At 50.4% G+C, this 17,491-nt stretch overlaps 1 protein-coding gene across 1 annotated transcript in view; it reads right to left on the bottom strand.

The window, feature by feature from the left end:
• GIGYF1 (GRB10 interacting GYF protein 1) overlaps nt 1-17,491 on the bottom strand; it is a 656,843-nt gene that overhangs the window by 349,311 nt on the left and 290,041 nt on the right. The window lies entirely within an intron of this gene.

Genomic DNA, 17,491 nt, shown 5'->3' on the forward strand with positions numbered 1-17,491 from the left:
CATGCCTCAGCTGAATGAAAGAAAAAAAAGTTACTTGCCTGTAATTGTAGTTCTCCAGTATTAGCACCTTTGATAGATTCACAGGCTTGAATCATCCCCATAGTCGAAGGGTGTAGGAAGTTGGCTCTGTATGTGCTATTTCAAAGTAAGGAATAGCATGCACAGAGTCCAAGGGTTCCCCTTAGAGGTAAAATAGTGGTAAAAAGAGATAATACTAATGCTCTATTTTGTGGTAGTGTGGTCGAGCAGTAGGCTTATCCAAGGAGTAGTGTTAAGCATTTGTTGTACATACACATAGACAATAAATGAGGTACACACACTCAGAGACAAATCCAGCCAATAGGTTTTGTTATAGAAAAATATCTTTTCTTAGTTTATTTTAAGAACCACAGGTTCAAATTTAACATGTAATATCTTGTTTGAAAGGTATTTCAGGTAAGTACATTAGGAACTTTGAATCATTTCGATTGCATGTATACTTTTCAAGTTATTCACAAATAGCTATTTCAAAAGTGGACACTTTTCACAGTTCCTGGGGGAGGTAAGTATTTGTTAGTTTTACCAGGTAAGTAAGACACTTACAGGGTTCAGTTCTTGGTCCAAGGTAGCCCACCGTTGGGGGTTCAGAGCAACCCCAAAGTTACCACACCAGCAGCTCAGGGCCGGTCAGGTGCAGAGTTCAAAGTGGTGCCCAAAACGCATAGGCTTCAATGGAGAGAAGGGGGTGCCCCGGTTCCGGTCTGCTTGCAGGTAAGTACCCGTGTCTTCGGAGGGCAGACCAGGGGGGTTTTGTAGGGCACCGGGGGGGACACAAGCCCACACAGAAATTTCACCCTCAGCGGCGTCGGGTTCGCAATTGAAGTCAATGAGAGATCAAGGGATCTCTTCAGCGCTGCAGGCAGGCAAGGGGGGGCTTCCTCGGGGAAACCTCCACTTGGGCAAGGGAGAGGGACTCCTGGGGGTCACTTCTGCAGTGAAAGTCCGCTCCTTCAGGTCCTGGGGGCTGCGGGTGCAGGGTCTTTTCCAGGTGTCGGGACTTAGGTTTCAGAGAGTCGCGGTCAGGGGAAACCTCGGGATTCCCTCTGCAGGCGGCGCTGTGGGGGCTCAGGGGGGACAGGTTTTGGTACTCACAGTCGTAGAGTAGTCCGGGGGTCCTCCCTGAGGTGTTGGTTCTCCACCAGCCGAGTCGGGGTCGCCGGGTGCAGTGTTGCAAGTCTCACGCTTCTTGCGGGGAGATTGCAGGGGTCTTTAAAGCTGCTCCTTTGGATAAAGTTGCAGTCCTTTTGGAGCAGGTCCGCTGTCCTCGGGAGTTTCTTGTCGTCGTCGAAGCAGGGCAGTCCTCAGAGGGTTCAGAGGTCGCTGGTCCCTTTGGAAGGCGTCGCTGGAGCAGAGTTCTTTGGAAGGCAGGAGACAGGCCGGTGAGTTTCTGGAGCCAAGGCAGTTGTTGTCTTCTGGTCTTCCTCTGCAGGGGTTTTCAGCTAGGCAGTCCTTCTTGTTGTTGTTGCAGGAATCTAATTTTCTAGGGTTCAGGGTAGCCCTTAAATACTAAATTTAAGGGCGTGTTTAGGTCTGGGGGGTTAGTAGCCAATGGCTACTAGCCCTGAGGGTGGGTACACCCTCTTTGTGCCTCCTCCCAAGGGGAGGGAGTCACAATCCTAACCCTATTGGGGGAATCCTCCATCTTCAAGATGGAGGATTTCTAAAAGTTAGAGTCACCTCAGCTCAGGACACCTTAGGGGCTGTCCTGACTGGCCAGTGACTCCTCCTTGTTATTCTCATTATTTTCTCCGGCCTTGCCGCCAAAAGTGGGGGCGGGGCCGGAGGGGGCGGGCAACTCCACTAGCTGGAGTGTCCTGCGGTGCTGTGACAAAGGGGTGAGCCTTTGAGGCTCACCGCCAGGTGTTACAGCTCCTGCCTGGGGGAGGTGTTAGCATCTCCACCCAGTGCAGGCTTTGTTACTGGCCTCAGAGTGACAAAGGCACTCTCCCCATGGGGCCAGCAACATGTCTCTAGTGTGGCAGGCTGATGGAACTAGTCAGCCTACACAGACAGTCGGTTAAGTTTCAGGGGGCACCTCTAAGGTGCCCTCTGGGGTGTATTTTGCAATAAAATGTACACTGGCATCAGTGTGCATTTATTGTGCTGAGAAGTTTGATACCAAACTTCCCAGTTTTCAGTGTAGCCATTATGGTGCTGTGGAGTTCGTGTAAAACAGACTTCCAGACCATATACTTTTATGGCTACCCTGCACTTACAATGTCTAAGGTTTTGTTTAGACACTGTAGGGGTACAGTGCTCATGCACTGGTACCCTCACCTATGGTATAGTGCACCCTGCCTTAGGGCTGTAAGGCCTGCTAGAGGGGTGTCTTACCTATACTGCATAGGCAGTGAGAGGCTGGCATGGCACCCTGAGGGGAGTGCCATGTCGACTTACTCGTTTTGTCCTCACTAGCACACACAAGCTGGCAAGCAGTGTGTCTGTGCTGAGTGAGAGGTCTCCAGGGTGGCATAAGACATGCTGCAGCCCTTAGAGACCTTCCTTGGCATCAGGGCCCTTGGTACTAGAAGTACCAGTTACAAGGGACTTATCTGGATGCCAGGGTCTGCCAATTGTGGATACAAAAGTACAGGTTAGGGAAAGAACACTGGTGCTGGGGCCTGGTTAGCAGGCCTCAGCACACTTTTAATTGTAAACATAGCATCAGCAAAGGCAAAAAGTCAGGGGGCAACCATGCCAAGGAGGTATTTCCTTACAAAGGGGTAACCCACTGTACCATAATAAAAGCAGTGAAAAATATTACCATAGCCTACAATGGCAACATTCATTCACTTTAGTAACATCCATATCATTTAAAAGGAAACTAACTCAAGCCACCCAGGTGACACCACACAGAGCCTGATTCCCTCAGATTTTTGCTGGCAAGCAGTAGCACCAAAGCAGCAAACCACCGAATAGACTTTTGTTAGCGCTTCCACATAGCCCAGCAGAGCCTGGAGGGAATCGGGGGCAAGATCCTGGCTAGTAATACAGAATTCCGAAAATTATCTAGGTTCCATAGGATGTGGCCAATGCAGTGTGTAAGGTGCTGTGTAACCTGGGTAGGATAAATCTGTCAAGTGCAGAGGATTGATGCCCCTCTGTCACATCCGTGGCCGAGCGGAGCTTGAGTCTGCAAACAGGTCGGCGACCATATTTAAATGGAGGGAAGCAAGAGTCAGACACTCGCATGAGAGAGGGAGCCACAGGTTGTTAGCAAGGGGGATGTGTGGTGAATAAAGGGAGTAGAAGCCTAGATAGCTGAGAAGTTTTGTCCATGCCCTGGAGGTTGTTGGGAGACTATTTCCTCTGGATTTCGACAGGTCTTTAGGCTTCAGGCCAGAAAGAGATGCAGAGGGTGTAAGGAAATGGCTCCTTGGCATGGTTACCCCCTGACTTTTTGCCTTTGCTGATGCGAAGTTTTGATTTGAAAGTGTGCTGATGCCTGCTAACCAGGCCCCAGCACCAGTGTTCTTTCCCTAACCTGTACTTTTGTTTCCACAATTGGCACACCCTGGCATCCAGGTAAGTCACTTGTAACTGGTACCCCTGGTACCAAGGGCCCTGATGCCAGGGAAGGTCACTAAGGGATGCAGCATGTCTTATGCCACCCTGGGGACCCCTCACTCAGCACAGACACACTGCTTGCCAGCTTGTGTGTGCAAGTGAGGACAAAACGAGTAAGTCGACATGGCACTCCCCTCAGGGTGCCATGCCAACCTCACACTGCCTATGCAGTATAGATAAGTCACCCCTCTAGCAGGCCTTACAGCCCTAAGGCAGGGTGCACTATACCATAGGTGAGGGCACCAGTGCATGAGCGCTGTGCCCCTACAGTGTCTAAGCCAAACCTTAGACATTGTAAGTGCAGGGTAGCCATAAGAGTATATGGTCTGGGAGTCTGTCAAACACGGACTCCACAGCACCATAATGGCTACACTGAAAACCGGGAAGTTTGGTATCAAACTTCTCAGCACAATAAATGCACACTGATGCCAGTGTACATTTTATTGTAACATACACCCCAGAGGGCACCTTAGAGGTGCCCTCTGAAACCTTAACCGACTATCCGTGTAGGCGGACTGGTTTTAGCAGCCTGCCACACACCAGACATGTTGCTGGCCACATGGGGAGAGTGCCTTTGTCACTCTGTGGCTAGTAACAAAGCCTGTACTGGGTGGAGATGCTTATCACCTCCCCCGGCAGGAACTGTAACACCTGGCGGTGAGCCTCAAAGGCTCACCCCCTTTGTTACAGCACCCCAGGGCACTCCAGCTAGTGGAGTTGCCCGCCCCCTCCGGCCACGGCCCCAATTTTGGCGGCAAGGCCTGAGGAGATAATGAGAAAAACAAGGAGGAGTCACTGGCCAGTCAGGATAGCCCCTAAGGTGTCCTGAGCTGAGGTGACACTGACTTTTCGAAATCCTCCATCTTGCAGATGGAGGATTCCCCCAATAGGGATAGGAATGTGCCCCCCTCCCCTCGGGAGGAGGCACAAAGAGGGTGTACCCACCCTCAGGGCTAGTAGCCTTTGGCTACTAACCCCCCAGACCTAAACAGGCCCTTAAATTTAGTATTTAAGGGCTCCCCAGAACCTAGGAACTCAGATTCCTGCAACCTAAGAAGAAGAGGACTGCTAAGCTGAAAAACCCTGCAGAGAAGACGGAGACACCAACTGCTTTGGCCCCAGCTCTACCGGCCTGTCTCCCCACTTCTAAAGATACTGCTCCAGCGACGCGTTCCCAGGGTCCAGCAACCTCTGAAGCCTCAGAGGACTACCCTGCATCTAGAAGGACCAAGAACTCCCGAGGACAGCGGCTCTGTTCACCAAAGAAGCAACTTTGAAACACACGTTTCCCGCCAGAAGCTTGAGACTTTGCACTCTGCACCAGACGCCCCCGGCTCGTCTTGTGGAGAACAAACACCACAGGGAGGACTCCCCTGCGACTACGAGACCGTGAGTAGCCAGAGTTGACCCCCCTGAACCCCCACAGCGACGCTGCAGAGGGAATCCCGAGGCTCCCCCTGACCGCGACTGCCTGCTTCAAAGACCCCACACGCCTGGTAAGGACACTGCACCCGCAGCCCCCAGGACCTGAAGGATCCGACCTCCAGTGCAGGAGCGACCCCCAGGTGGCCCTCTCCCTTGCCCAGGTGGTGGCTACCCCGAGGAGCCCCCCTTTGCCTGCATCGCTGAAGAGACCCCTTGGTCTCCCATTGCTTTCTATTGAAAACCCGACGCCTGTTTGCACACTGCACCCGGCCGCCCCCGTGCCGCTGAGGGTGTACTTTCTGTGTGGACTTGTGTCCCCCCCGGTGCCCTACAAAACCCCCATGGTATGCCCTCCGAAGACACAGGTACTTACCTGCTGGCAGACTGGAACTGGGGCACCCCCTTCTCCATTGAAGCCTATGCGTTTTGGGCACCACTTTGACCTCTGCACCTGACCGGCCCTGAGCTGCTGGTGTGGTAACTTTGGGGTTGCTCTGAACCCCCAACAGTGGGCTACCTTGGACTCAAACTTGAACCCCGTAGGTGGTTTACTTACCTGCAAAAACTAACAAACTCTTACTCCCCCCCAGGAACAGTTGAAAATTGCACTGTGTCTAGTTTTAAAATAGCTATATGTCATTTATGTGAAAACTGTATATGCTATTTTGCTAATTCAAAGTTCCTAAAGTACCTACCTGAAATACCTTTCATTTGAAGTATTACATGTAAATCTTGAACCTGTGTTTCTTCAAATAAATTGGCCTGGAATTGTCTCTGAGTGTGCGTTCCTCATTTATTGCTTGTGTATGTACAACAAATGCTTAACACTACTCCTTTGATAAGCCTACTGCTCGACCACACTACCACAAACTAGAGCATTAGTATTATCTCTTTTTGCCACTATCTTACCTCTAAGGGGAACCCTTGGACTCTGTGCATACTATTCCTTACTTTGAAATAGTGCAAATGTTGCAGTATTGAAGTGGGGAGACAGGCCGTTGGAGCTGGGGCCAAAGCAGTTGGTGTCTCCTTCCTCTCTGCAGGACTTTCAGGTCAGCAGTCCTTCTTCGTCTTAGGTTGCAGGAATCTATTTTCCTAGGTTCTGGGAGCCCCTAAATACTCGATTTAGGGGTGTGTTTAAGTCTGGGGGGTTAGTAGCCAATGGCTACTAGCCCTGAGGGTGGCTACACCCTCTTTGTGCCTCCACCCTGAGGGGAGGGGGGCACATCCCTAATCCTATTGGGGGAATCCTCCATCTGCAAGATGGAGGATTTCTAAAAAAAGTCAGAGTCACGTCAGCTCAGGACACCTTAGGGGCTGTCCTGACTGGCCAGTGACAAGATAGATTCCTGCAACCTGAAGACGAAGAAGGGCTGCTGACCTGAAGCCCTGCAGAGAAGACGGAGACACCAATGGCTTTGGCCCCAGCCCTACCGGCCTGTCTCCCCACTTCAAGAAAAACTGCAACAGCGACGCGTCCCCCAGGGTCCAGCGACCTCTGAAGCCTCAGAGGACTACCCTGCATCTAAAAGGACCAAGAACTCCTGAGGACAGCGGCCCTGTTCCACAAAGACTGAAACTTGCAACAAAGAAGCAACTTTTAAAAGGACTCCACATTTCCTGCCGGAAGCGTGAGACTTTGCACTCTGCACCCAACGCCCCCGGCTTGACCTGCGGAGAAACAACACTACAGGGAGGACTCCCCGGCAACTGCGACCCTGTGAGTAGCCAGAGTTGACCCCCCTGAGCCCCCCCAAGCGACGCCTGCAGAGGGAATCCAGAGGCTCCCCCTGACCGCAACTGCCTGCTTCTAAGAACCCGACGCCTGGTAAAGACACTGCACCGCAGCCCCCAGGACCTGAAGAATCCAACCTCCAGTGCAGGAGTGACCCCCAGGAGGCCCTCTGCCTTGCCTAGGTGGTGGCTACCCCGAGGAGCCCCCCCACCCCTTCCCTGCCTGCTTCACTGAAGGGTGTTTGCACTCTGCACCCGGCCGCCCGGTGCAACAGAGGGTGTACTTTTTGTGCTAACTTGTGCCCCTTCCCCCAGTGCCCTACAATACCCCCCCTGGTCTGCCCTTCGAAGACGCGGGTACATAGCAGCTGGCAGACTAGAACCGGGGCACCCCCTTCTCCATCGAAGCCAATGCGTTTTGGGCACCACTTTGACCTCTGCACCTGACCGGCCCAGAGCTGCTGGTGTGGTAACTTTGGGGTTGCTCTGAACCCCCAACGGTGGGCTACCTTGGACACAACTTTGAAGCCTGTAGATGGTTTACTTACCTGCAAAACTAACAAACACTTACCTCCCCCAGGAACTGTTGAAAATTGCACTGTGTCTAGTTTTAAAATAGCTCACTGTCATTTTTGTGAGAACTGTACATGCTATTTTGCTGACTCAAAGTTCCTAAAATACCTAAGTGAAATACCTTTCATTTGAAGTATTACTTGTAAATCTTGAACCTGTGGTTCTTAAAATAAACTAAGAAAATATATTTTTCTATACAAAAACCTATTGGCCTGGAATTGTCTCGGAGTGTGTGTTCCTCATTTATTGCCTGTGTGTGTACAACAAATGCTCAACACTACCTTAACACTACCCTCTGATAAGCCTACTGCTCGACCACACTACCACAAAATAGAGCATTAGAATGAAAATGTCACTTACCCAGTGTACATCTGTTCGTGGCATTAGTCGCTGCAGATTCACATGTTTAGCACAGTCCGCTGCCTGGTGTTGGGCTCGGAGTATTACAAGTTGTTTTTCTTCGAAGAAGTCTTTTTTGGTCACGGGACCGAAGGACTCCTCCCTCTTCGGCTCCATTGCGCATGGGCGTCTACTACAATAGTGCATACAGAGCCAACTTCCTACACATCCCCCCCTGAGGAAGAGGAAGGGTGCTGCTGCTGGGTGGCCCCTCTAGTGCGGACCCTACCCCTCCCCCTAAATGATCTATAAGGGAGGCTCGAAGACTGCTGGCCTGCCTGCTGCGATCTCGCACGAAAGGAAGCCCCTCGTCCAAAACCTCGCAGCCGTCTAAAGGGGGTCGAAACAGCCTGCAGGCCCAAGGGTTTAGCAATGGCTCTACACTCCTTAAAGCGCTCTAACGCAGTCTCAGCTTTAGTGCCAAATAATTTAGCCCCATCAAAAGGCAAGTTTAAGAGTGTGGCTTGAACATCCGATGAGAATCCAGATGTACGCAACCAAGCATTACAGCTGGTGGCAATAGAGGTCCCCATGGCTCTAGCAACAGAGTCCGTGGTGTCCAGCCCCGACTGTATGACTTGCGTAGCCGCTGCCTGGGCATCTGAGAGGAGACCATGCAAGTCTTGGGGCATGTCCAGTAACGCTGCCTTTGCCGAATCCATTATTGCGTGAATGTATCTGCCTAGGATACACATAGCATTAGCAGATTTCAATGCCATGCTGCACAAGAAAACAACCTTCTTGGCCGACTGCTCCATGCGCTTGGACTTCCTGTCAGATGGTACACCAGGAAAGGAGCCAGGAGCAGACCGTGAAGAACAGGATGCCTGCACGACCAGACTCTCTGGAGACTGATGTTTCTAAGGAAATTTGGGGTCTCCAGGTGTAGACCTATACCGTCTGGCCACCGACCTGCTCACTGCCGACAAAGAAACAGGTTTCTTCCACACCTCCCCTATGGGATACATGAGAGCTTCATTAAATGGTAACAGTGGATCCGCAATGGCCGTGGCAGGATGAAGCACCTCCGTCAGGATATTGGTTTTAACCTGTGCCATAGGAAGGGGGAGTTCCAAGAAATCAGCAGACTTCCTGATGACAGAATGGAACGTGGCTATTTCCTCAGTATATTCCCCTGGTGAGGCCAAATCCCACTCCAGGAAAGTATCCAGTCCACTGGCCGTGTTCAACCCCTGAAACTCACTCTGGGGCTCCGCAATCTCCCCTTCCTCAAGGAGCTGCCTCTGGTACTCTCTCTCCTCCAACAACCTGAGGGCCTTTCTCCTGGACCGCAATTTGGCCTCCAGCCCCGGCGTCGACATGGGAGTGTAACAACGTCTGAGAGTGGCGCAGAGAAGGCGTCATCACAGGATCCCCGGATCCTCCAGACGCCAGAGATGGATCCATCGGCGCCGTGGATACACGACCTGCACCCATCAACGCTATTCGGCTTCTAGACTCCTCTATCTCAACGGACACCGGCGTTGAAGGCCTCTCCCTCGTTGTCAACGTCTGCACCGCTGGCACCGGGCTTGTGTCTCCTGCCGGATAGAATGGCATAAACGGCGTCTGCCTGTACGGAGCCGGAATACCTAAGTTAAATGCCAGGGGACCAGTGGGGCCAGCCGGTGCACCACCTCCCGGTACCATGTTCTGAAAAATAGTAAACATGGCATTAAGAAATGCCGCCGGATCGATACCCGGAGCCTGGAAGGCAGGATAGTCTTGAGGAGCCGGAGCCCGACTCGAATCCTGAGCGCCTGGATGCACCGGAGAGGCATGTTGACTGAGGCTCCACCACCTCAAAGACCGACGGCGCCGGAAAAGATTGTGGAGTCAACGGTTGAGGAGACACCGTCGGGCTGACCTCCCAGGACTTACAGCGTCGGGGTGACGGAGACCTCGACTCCGACCGGCTTCCTCTGGATGGACGCCTGGAGTCACAACGCCGCTTCTTGTGACTCGACTTCCCCGACGATGATCTATGGTGCCTTTTTCTCTCCTTCTTAGCTTTTGCTAAGAATAATTTAGCCTCACGTTCTTTCAAGACTTTAGGGTTCCTTTTTTGGCATGAACCACATTCCTAGACGTCGTGGTCTGAACTCCGGCACCAAAGACAGTAGTTATGGGGGTCAGTAACCCACATCCGACCTCCGCATTCCCTGCAAGGCTTGAAGTCTGACTTCTTCAGGGGCCGACATGTCGACAAAAACACAAAGTATCCCTCCGAACAGCAAACAATACAGGTAGCTGGAAAAGTAACCATTATCGAAGGCACGGAAAAAAGGGAACTGACGTCAGCACACCGGCGAGGGCCTCTTATTGCCTCGATGACGTCAGGCAGAGCCGCGTGAAGTCGGGCAATTGTGAGGTCCTCGCCGACGTGCAGAGCTGGAGAGAAGTTTGTCGAATGCTATGCATGGGGAGAATTCATTAGGTGAGGAATCCACAGGTAGTTTTATCCATCAGAATGTGAACATTTTTGTAGACACCATTTTATTAAATGGTATTCACATCAACCTATATTCTAATTTCTAGCCCTGCACCACCACTTGAGGCAAGTCTAATTGCACGACCCCAGTATTAAGAAAGAATTTGGTCATGAACTTCAAATTTCCCAGCACTGCGGCCCATGACATCTAAAGTAAACAATATCTTTTGTTGCACCTGATATTCAGTTAACACTGACTGACCTGGGATCCCACATCTAGAAAACGGAATGGATAAGTTACTTACCTGTAAATCCTAGTTCTCTTCCAGGGGTATCCTCATCAAAGTCATAAACATTGAATATTCCCGCCCTTGTGCGGGGACCCCGGAGCATATATAAAATACACACATATAAAGTATGAAATATGCACAAAAAATATATATATAGCATTTTTAGTAGACAAATTTTCATACTAAACTCATATATACATGTGTAAAACAGCAATGCAGACTATAATTATAAACAGGCTAAAATGCTTTATTTCTATGGAGTTTTTTTTTAATAGCCCTTTTCAAAATTACAATAAGAGAAAATAATATTTACCAAAGCCCCATAACTGGGCCTAGGGAAACAAGCAGTAGTAACAGAGAAAAAGAAGAAAAAACTACATTGAAAAACAATGGAGCATTCTTAGCCAATAACCTGCATGCAGGTTAACACAGGAGAACCATAAAAATTCTGGCACCGTGCCTTTAAGGCCCTGAGCACCTCCAGTATCCCACCATGCCTCAGGGGTGAAGGAGAGGTGACAGTTGGTTCACAGTTAGGTCAGTACTTTACGATGACAAGCTGTGCAGCAGATTCAAAAGATAGTCTGTCCTACACTTCTAGGAGACGTGCGTCCGGGGAGGAGGGTGGGTTGTTTATGACTTTGATGAGGATACCCCTGGAAGAGAACTAGGATTTGCAGGTAAGTAACTTATCCTTCTCTTCCAGGGGATCCTCATCAATAGTCAAACATTGAAGATAAGCAAGCCCAACCCTTGACTCTGCGGACTGTCCAATAGAAGTGCAGGAATAGATATGTATCATGCAAACAAATTTCTCAGAAAAGCTTGCCCAACTTGGGCGTCTGCTCTTGCATCGGAGTCCAAACAGTAATGCCTAGTAAATGTATGTACAGACTTCCATGTAGCAGCTTTACAAATTTCAGAGATTGGAACATTATTAAGAAGGGCAGCAGTAGCCGCCTTTCCCCTTGTCGAATGCGCCTTAGGTATAGCAAGTAGTTGCTTGTTAGCCAATTGATATGCATTAACAATACAAGAAACTATCCATCTAGATATGGTGCATTTTGATGCTGCCTCTCCTGTTCTCAAATTACCATAATTTACAAACAAGTGGTTGGAATGTCTAATCTAAGGAGTGCAAGGCTTTCTCCGCCGGAGTCTCCGGATTGGGGAAAAAAGTTGGTAGAGAAATAGTCTGATTGATGTGAAATTCTGACACCACCTTCGGTAGGAATGATGGGTGAGTTCGCAGAACTACTCTATTCTCGTGGAAGACTGTACGGTTCTTTGGAGGACAAAGCCTGAATCTCACTGACCCTCCTTGCGGAAGTAATGGCTACCAAAAAAGCCGTCTTCCACGTAAGGTGTTGCAAAGAGGCTTTGTGTATAGGTTCGAAAGGAGAGCCCATAAGTTTTGATAGCACTATGTTCAGCTCCCATGGAGGGGAGGGTTTCCGAATGGGTGGAAAATCTTTTTTCAAACCTTCTAAGAAATCCTTGACTACTGGCCTTGTAAAAAAGGATTCCTGAGAAGGTGACTTACGATAGGCTGTAATGGCCGATAAATGTACCTTAATAGATGATACCTGCAGACCCGACTTTGCCAGATGGAGTAGGTAAGACAGTATGACCTCCTCCTGAGCCAGTATAGGATTCCGACCTTGCTGACGACACCATATGTAGAACCTCTTCCACTTGAACGCATAAGAACGCCGCGTGGAAGGTCGTCTGGACTCCTTCAAGATGTTCATGCACTCCTGCGAGAGCCCTAGGTGCCCATACTGCAGGAATTCAGGAGCCATGCCGTCAAGCTCAGAGAGGGTAGGTTGGGGTGAAGTATCCTGCCCCCCAGCCTGCAAAGGAGATCCGGTCTGCACGGCAGCCTCCTGTGAGGTTGTTCCGACAGGTTAAGGAGATCTGTGTACCAGAATTGACGAGGCCATTGCAGAGCTATGAGAATCATTCTGGTGCTGTGTAGGAAGTTGGCTCTGTATGTGCTATTTCAAAGTAAGGAATAGCATGCACAGAGTCCAAGGGTTCCCCTTAGAGGTAAAATAGTGGTAAAAGAGATAATACTAATGCTCTATTTTGTGGTAGTGTGGTCGAGCAGTAGGCTTATCCAAGGAGTAGTGTTAAGCATTTGTTGTACATACACATAGACAATAAATGAGGTACACACACTCAGAGACAAATCCAGCCAATAGGTTTTTATATAGAAAAATATATTTTCTTAGTTTATTTTAAGAACCACAGGTTCAAATTCTACATGTAATATCTCATTCGAAAGGTATTGCAGGTAAGTACTTTAGGAACTTCAAATCATCAAAATTGCATGTATACTTTTCAAGTTATTCACAAATAGCTGTTTTAAAAGTGGACACTTAGTGCAATTTTCACAGTTCCTAGGGGAGGTAAGTATTTGTTAGGTTAACCAGGTAAGTAAGACACTTACAGGGCTTAGTTCTTGGTCCAAGGTAGCCCACCGTTGGGGGTTCAGAGCAACCCCAAAGTCACCACACCAGCAGCTCAGGGCCGGTCAGGTGCAGAGTTCAAAGTGGTGCCCAAAACACATAGGCTAGAATGGAGAGAAGGGGGTGCCCCGGTTCCGGTCTGCTTGCAGGTAAGTACCCGCGTCTTCGGAGGGCAGACCAGGGGGGTTTTGTAGGGCACCGGGGGGGACACCAGCTCACACAGAAATTTCACCCTCAGCAGCGCGGGGCGGCCGGGTGCAGTGTAGAAACAAGCGTCGGGTTCGCAATGTTAGTCTATGAGAGATCTCGGGATCTCTTCAGCGCTGCAGGCAGGCAAGGGGGGGGTTCCTCGGGGAAACCTCCACTTGGGCAAGGGAGAGGGACTCCTGGGGGTCACTTCTCCAGTGAAAGTCCGGTCCTTCAGGTCCTGGGGGCTGCGGGTGCAGGGTCTCTCCCAGGCGTCGGGACTTTGGATTCAAAGAGTCGCGGTCAGGGGAAGCCTCGGGATTCCCTCTGCAGGCGGCGCTGTGGGGGCTCAGGGGGGACAGGTTTTGGTACTCACAGTATCAGAGTAGTCCTGGGGTCCCTCCTGAGGTGTTGGATCTCCACCAGCCGAGTCGGGGTCGCCGGGTGCAGTGTTGCAAGTCTCACGCTTCTTGCGGGGAGCTTGCAGGGTTCTTTAAAGGCTGCTGGAAACAAAGTTGCAGCCTTTCTTGGAGCAGGTCCGCTGTCCTCGGGAGTTTCTTGTCTTTTCGAAGCAGGGGCAGTCCTCAGAGGATGTCGAGGTCGCTGGTCCCTTTGGAAGGCGTCGCTGGAGCAGGATCTTTGGAAGGCAGGAGACAGGCCGGTGAGTTTCTGGAGCCAAGGCAGTTGTCGTCTTCTGGTCTTCCTCTGCAGGGGTTTTCAGCTAGGCAGTCCTTCTTGTAGTTGCAGGAATCTAATTTTCTAGGGTTCAGGGTAGCCCTTAAATACTAAATTTAAGGGCGTGTTTAGGTCTGGGGGGTTAGTAGCCAATGGCTACTAGCCCTGAGGGTGGGTACACCCTCTTTGTGCCTCCTCCCAAGGGGAGGGGGTCACAATCCTAACCCTATTGGGGGAATCCTCCATCTGCAAGATGGAGGATTTCTAAAAGTTAGAGTCACCTCAGCTCAGGACACCTTAGGGGCTGTCCTGACTGGCCAGTGACTCCTCCTTGTTGCTTTCTTTGTTCCCTCCAGCCTTGCCGCCAAAAGTGGGGGCCGTGGCCGGAGGGGGCGGGCAACTCCACTAAGCTGGAGTGCCCTGCTGGGCTGTGACAAAGGGGTGAGCCTTTGAGGCTCACCGCCAGGTGTCACAGCTCCTGCCTGGGGGAGGTGTTAGCATCTCCACCCAGTGCAGGCTTTGTTACTGGCCTCAGAGTGACAAAGGCACTCTCCCCATGGGGCCAGCAACATGTCTCTGGTGTGGCAGGCTGCTGGAACTAGTCAGCCTACACAGACAGTCGGTTAAGTTTCAGGGGGCACCTCTAAGGTGCCCTCTGTGGTGTATTTTACAATAAAATGTACACTGGCATCAGTGTGCATTTATTGTGCTGAGAAGTTTGATACCAAACTTCCCAGTTTTCAGTGTAGCCATTATGGTGCTGTGGAGTTCGTGTTTGACAGACTCCCAGACCATATACTCTTATGGCTACCCTGCACTTACAATGTCTAAGGTTTTGTTTAGACACTGTAGGGGTACCATGCTCATGCACTGGTACCCTCACCTATGGTATAGTGCACCCTGCCTTAGGGCTGTAAGGCCTGCTAGAGGGGTGTCTTACCTATACTGCATAGGCAGTGAGAGGCTGGCATGGCACCCTGAGGGGAGTGCCATGTCGACTTACTCGTTTTGTCCTCACTAGCACACACAAGCTGGCAAGCAGTGTGTCTGTGCTGAGTGAGAGGTCTCCAGGGTGGCATAAGACATGCTGCAGCCCTTAGAGACCTTCCTTGGCATCAGGGCCCTTGGTACTAGAAGTACCAGTTACAAGGGACTTATCTGGATGCCAGGGTCTGCCAATTGTGGATACAAAAGTACAGGTTAGGGAAAGAACACTGGTGCTGGGGCCTGGTTAGCAGGCCTCAGCACACTTTCAATTGTAAACATAGCATCAGCAAAGGCAAAAAGTCAGGGGGCAACCATGCCAAGGAGGCATTTCCTTACACAACCCCCCCCCCAAACGAAAGAGGATGAGACTAACCTTTCCCAAGAGAGTCTTCATTTTCTAAGTGGAAGAACCTGGAAAGGCCATCTGCATTGGCATGGGCAGTCCCAGGTCTGTGTTCCACTATAAAGTCCATTCCCTGTAGGGAGATGGACCACCTCAACAGTTTAGGATTTTCACCTTTCATTTGCATCAGCCATTTGAGAGGTCTGTGGTCAGTTTGAACTAGGAAGTGAGTCCCAAAGAGGTATGGTCTCAGCTTCTTCAGGGACCAAACCACAGCAAAGGCCTCCCTCTCAATGGCACTCCAACGCTGCTCCCTGGGGAGTAACCTCCTGCTAATGAAAGCAACAGGCTGGTCAAGGCCATCATCATTTGTTTGGGACAAAACTGCCCCTATCCCATGTTCAGAGGCATCAGTCTGCACAATGAACTGCTTAGAATAATCTGGAGCTTTTAGAACTGGTGCTGAGCACATTGCTTGTTTCAGGGTGTCAAAGGCCTGTTGGCATTCCACAGTCCAGTTCACTTTCTTGGGCATTTTCTTGGAGGTGAGTTCAGTGAGGGCTGTCACAATGGATCCATATCCCTTCACAAACCTCCTGTAATACCCAGTCAAGCCAAGGAATGCCCTGACTTGAGTCTGGGTTTTTGGAGCTACCCAGTCCAGAATAGTCTGGATCTTGGGTTGGAGTGGCTGAACTTGGCCTCCACCTACAAGGTGTCCCAAGTAAACCACAGTTCCCTGCCCTATCTGGCATTTGGATGCCTTGATAGAGAGGCCTGCAGATTGCAGAGCCTTCAAAACCTTCTTCAGGTGGACCAGGTGATCCTGCCAGGTGGAGCTAAAGACAGCAATATCATCAAGATAAGCTGTGCTAAAGGACTCCAAGCCAGCAAGGACTTGATTCACCAACCTTTGGAAGGTGGCAGGGGCATTCTTTAAACCAAAGGGCATAACAGTAAACTGATAATGCCCATCAGGTGTGGAGAATGCGGTTTTCTCTTTTGCTCCAGGTGCCATTTTTATTTGCCAGTACCCTGCTGTCAATTCAAAGGTACTTAGGAATTTGGCAGCACCTAATTTATCTATGAGCTCATCAGCTCTTGGAATTGGATGAGCATCTGTCTTGGTGACAGAATTGAGCCCTCTGTAGTCCACACAAAACCTCATCTCTTTCTTTCCATCTTTGGTGTGAGGTTTGGGGACTAAGACCACTGGGCTAGCCCAGGGGCTGTCAGAGCGCTCAATTACTCCCAATTCCAGCATCTTGTGGACTTCCACCTTGATGCTTTCCTTAACATGGTCAGATTGTCTAAAGATTTTGTTCTTGACAGGCATGCTGTCTCCTGTGTCCACATCATGGGTACACAGGTGTGTCTGACCAGGGGTTAAGGAGAAGAGTTCAGGAAACTGTTGTAGGACTCTCCTACAATCAGCTTGCTGTTGGCCAGAGAGGGTGTCTGAGTAGATCACTCCATCTACTGAGCCATCTTTTGGGTCTGATGACAGAAGATCAGGGAGAGGTTCACTCTCTGCCTCCTGATCCTCATCTGTTACCATCAACAGATTCACATCAGCCCTGTCGTGGAAGAGCTTAAGGCGGTTCACATGGATCACCCTCTTGGGGCTCCTGCTTGTGCCCAGGTCCACCAAGTAGGTGACCTGACTCTTCCTCTCTAGTACTGGGTAAGGGCCACTCCATTTGTCCTGGAGTGCCCTGGGAGCCACAGGCTCCAGAACCCAGACTTTCTGCCCTGGTTGGAACTCAACCAGTGCAGCCTTTTGGTCATACCAAAACTTCTGGAGCTGTTGGCTGGCCTCAAGGTTTTTGGTTGCCTTTTCCATGTACTCTGCCATTCTAGAGCGAAGGCCAAGTACATAGTCCACTATGTCCTGTTTAGGCTCATGGAGAGGTCTCTCCCAGCCTTCATTAACAAGGGCAAGTGGTCCCCTTACAGGATGACCAAACAGAAGTTCAAAGGGTGAGAATCCTACTCCCTTCTGTGGCACCTCTCTGTAAGCGAAAAGCAGACATGGCAAGAGGACATCCCATCTCCTTTTGAGTTTTTCTGGGAGCCCCATGATCATGCCTTTTAATGTCTTGTTGAATCTCTCAACCAAGCCATTAGTTTGTGGATGGTATGGTGTAGTGAATTTATAAGTCACTCCACACTCATTCCACATGTGCTTTAGGTATGCTGACATGAAGTTGGTACCTCTGTCAGACACCACCTCCTTAGGGAAACCCACTCTGGTAAAGATACCAATGAGGGCCTTGGCTACTGCAGGGGCAGTAGTCGACCTAAGGGGAATAGCTTCAGGATACCTGGTAGCATGATCCACTACTACCAGGATGTAGGAAGTTGGCTCTGT

The sequence above is a fragment of the Pleurodeles waltl genome, chromosome 12 (genome assembly GCF_031143425.1).
Source record: "Pleurodeles waltl isolate 20211129_DDA chromosome 12, aPleWal1.hap1.20221129, whole genome shotgun sequence".
NCBI classification, from domain to species: domain Eukaryota; kingdom Metazoa; phylum Chordata; class Amphibia; order Caudata; family Salamandridae; genus Pleurodeles; species Pleurodeles waltl.